Consider the following 3,902-nt stretch of genomic DNA (forward strand, 5'->3'; position numbering starts at 1 on the left):
GAAGTGCCCCCGGCCTGGTCGCAGGGCCGAGTACCCCAGGGCGCCGCCGTCTCCACAGTACCCTTCACCTTCAGAGTGCCACCGGCCTGGTCGCAAGGCCTGGTGAATCCGGGCGCCGCTGCCCCCACCGCGCCCTCAACCTCCACAGTGCTGCCCCTGGGCGAAGATCTGTTTGCGCAGCATACTAGCCCGGACGGGCTGCCTTTCGTTTGGCCACCGGAGTACGTCAACCCCCGACTCCGGAAGGAATGGCCTCTGTGTGAGCCTCTGATCCCGGCTCCGGCACCCGCCAAAATTGTTCCGCTCCCGCTGGAGGAGGCCCAATTTGTATGGGACCCCACCGGCGAAGACCTCATGGGGTTCACCCAAGAGACCCGGGCGGCCGCAGCCCAACGTGAGGAGTGTTGCCGACAACAACTGGAAGTCTTTCAGAGGGAACGGCAAGAGAGGCGGGTCCGCGAGGAGCGGCTGCAGGTCCAAAGCGCGGAGCAGAAAAGCCGGACCCGACGAAGCCGCCGTGCGGCCCACGGTCCCCGTGCCACCGGGACTGTAATAAAGTTTCAAATGGAGCACGGCTGGGGCTTTATCCGGGATCACAGAACCCCCGGCGATGTCTTTGTTACCCGCAGGGATGTTGAGAGCCACCTGCCGGAGGGACACCGAGGACGTGACCTCTACCCGGGTGATGAGGTTACCTTCACCCAGCACCAGTGTGCCAAAGGACCATACGCCCTTCACGTGCACCGGTTGACGGAGGAGGAGTTGCAGTATGAGGAAGATCAAGAGGACCCGGACGGGTCTGAAGACTACCCTCAGGAGGAGACAAGGAGAGGACATCGCTACTAAAGGGGAGTAGCATAAGCAAAGTACTGTAGATAAGTTACCCGTATGGGTATTTGACATGTTGCTAAATGGAGTGTGGTCCCCGTTGGGACTAGTGTGGGACTGTTAAAGAACTGTTTCCTGTGTGCCCCTATCCATTACCAGGCTGAGGACTGTGAGCAGCCATTCCCCTATCCCCACTGGCCGAGGACTGAGAGCGGCCATACCCTGTAAATAGTTGCGCTTCCTAAAGCGCCCCCTTCTGGTTTTATAAAGAACTGTTTTTCTCTAGTGACTGTTGCACTTTACCCGGTCACAAGTTGCACCGTGGCCGGAAGAACAAGAACGTTTTATATAAAAGAGTTTTATATTGAAAGTTTATACTGCTAAAATGATAATATAAGAAGTTACCTGTAACGTTATATTTTCGGATAATGTTTTTTTTATAATGTTTTATATGTTAGTGTGTACTTTAAAAATTTTTGTATGTTTTGTTTTATTCTTTTACAGCCCGAGGACGTGCTGTGGTTTACCAGGGGGGAATGTAGCACCCCGAGGACTCGGCTGCTACAGGGGTATTGCACCTCAAACCAGAGGTGTGGCATTCCACTCCCGGGTAAGGATGGAGTGTGGGACCGAGCTCAGTTAGCTGCATGCACTACACTCATCCCATTTCCGGGGGACAGAACAACGGTACTCCCACCAGATAGATGTGCAGGTATGACAGCGTCTGTCCCTGGCTGGAGTGGGAGGGGGGGAGGAACATCCCAGTAGTGTAGGAGCAGTCAGGGGAGGGACTCTGGGCATAGGAAGGAGCCCATTGGGTGCTAGTCACCTGGGCTCGGGTGTCAGAGGGAGTATAAAAGGTGGGCACGATCTTAAGACAGGGTCTGTTCAGCCTGGAGGAGTGGTGAGAGGAGCTCAGCCAGAGAGGGCTGAGGGGGAGCTGTGGCTCCGTCTGGGCCCAGCTCCAGAGCCAGGCCTGAAGCACAGAGAGGAGGAACAGAAACACCAAGAAAGGCCCAGAGACGTAAGAATAGAGGGAACCCTGAGATCCCACAAGAGAACAAGTTAACGGGTGAAGGGTTGGCAGAAGAGGGTACCGGATCCCAAACTGGTAGAGGCTAAACATCCTTAGCCAGGAACCGGAGGTCGTAGACAAGTTTTGGCGCGACCCCTCACCATATCCACCAGGAAGGCAAACCACGCATAGGGTCAGGGAAGCCGGGAAAGGTTTCGCCACCAAAAGACCCGAGGGAGCCGGACAAAGGTGGGTCCCTGGTGAGGACGGCCCGTAGGAAGGAATAGAGGGGGGCTTGGGACCACGCTCTGGAACTGCCTGGGGGTTGGCCGAGTCCCGCACCTGGTGGACGCAGCACGGCTCGGGTGGTCACTGCTGGCCGAAGTGACCGGAGCAACACCTGTGAGTAAAAGCCTTGAAACTGCACCACACGTCTCTGAGCTTCCTTGCTGCACCATCACTACCACTATCATCCACATCTGCTGCCCTGAGGCCATACCCCTCCCGTTGGGGGTTATACCATCCACGCTGCACATCCGTACCACCGGCCTCAGCGGACTGTCCTGCAGCGGCGGCTTCATAGCCGCATTCAACGGGTGGCGTAGTTGAACATTCTAACATCTACTGCTAAAGACTGCCGCTCAGCTTGACTCCCTGGGCACGGACCGGGTCACCGCCACGAGACTACTACCCCCATCTGATCCGGCTCCGGGTAAGCCCCCGTGCGCGCGATGCCGCACGACACAGCAGGCCCAGGGGCGCGTCATATATACTGTATATATATATATATATATATATGTATATATATATATATATATATATTTCCTAAATCCAGTGGTGTCGGACTCTGGCCGATCAGACATTGATGACCTATCCTAAGGATAGGCCATCAATGTAAAAGTAGTGGACAACCTCTTTAATTATTAAAGTGGGCTGTATTCTTCTACCAGAGACTTCAGTCCCTCTGTTGGTCCCCTCGGGGACTAGAAGAGTTGATGTCCCATCTATTTAAAGAAAGAACATGTTGCTTCTTTTAACTGCTACAGAATCTCTGAACACTGAAGCGGTTATAAGAAATAACATAAGACAGAAGTTATGCACAGCAATGAAATTTTGACATTGCTGTGCACTATGTTCATTTTATGGAGCGCTTTTGCAAGCAGATTCCAGGTGGAATTTGCTTGAAAGAGATGTTGAGAGGGTTTGAGAGGTTTCCCGCTTTATTCTTCTGCTCATGTGAATTTCTACCAGGTTTTACTACAACCTCTTTAGTATCCATTTAGGTATAATTTGATAAGTATTATATTTTTTTGCAGAATGAATGATTCTTATTCTTGCTGTAGCTACATTTTAAAAACTATGGTACTTCCGTTTTCCAAGTAATTACTCAATTTCTCACCTCAATAGCCACCATTTAAGTGCATGAAGCAATACACAGATTTTTACAGGAAGTTCTGTCTTCTATAACATAATTTGCATAGATCTATAGATGCAAAAGAAAATTTTGGGCTTAATGAAGACATATATCACTTGCTGAAAAAAATGAGGTGAATACCTTGTTAAAATCCTTACACTCCCATGATTCTGATGCTCTTTTCCGTTTTGCGCTGAATCACGCCATTGCAGAGATATTCATATTTGTTAATTTCTGAGTGCAGTATGTGAAATTTTTTGCACTGCAACTGGGTGTTTCTTCAGAGTCTTCTCTGAGGGTGTGTCTCTTCGGCCAAACCTGAGGTCCAGAGCACTCTGGAAGAGGTTTTCATCCAGGATATCTCTGTACTTGGCCGCATTCATGTTTCCTTCAATTGTAACCAGTCGTCCTGTCCCTGCAGCTGAAAAACACCCCCATAGCATGATGCTGCCATCACCATGTTTCACTGTTGGGATTGTATTGGGCAGGTGATGAGCAGTGCCTGGTTTTCTCCACACATACCGCTTAGAATTATCACCAAAAAGTTCTATCTTCGTCTCATCAGACCACAGAATCTTATTTTTCATAGTCTGGGAGTCCTTCATGTGTTTTTGAGCAAACTCTATGCAGGCTTTCCTATGTCTT

This window comes from Phyllobates terribilis, unplaced genomic scaffold (genome assembly GCF_046119375.1).
Source record: "Phyllobates terribilis strain yellow unplaced genomic scaffold, ASM4611937v1 Scaffold_9__5_contigs__length_417890890, whole genome shotgun sequence".
NCBI lineage: Eukaryota > Metazoa > Chordata > Amphibia > Anura > Dendrobatidae > Phyllobates > Phyllobates terribilis.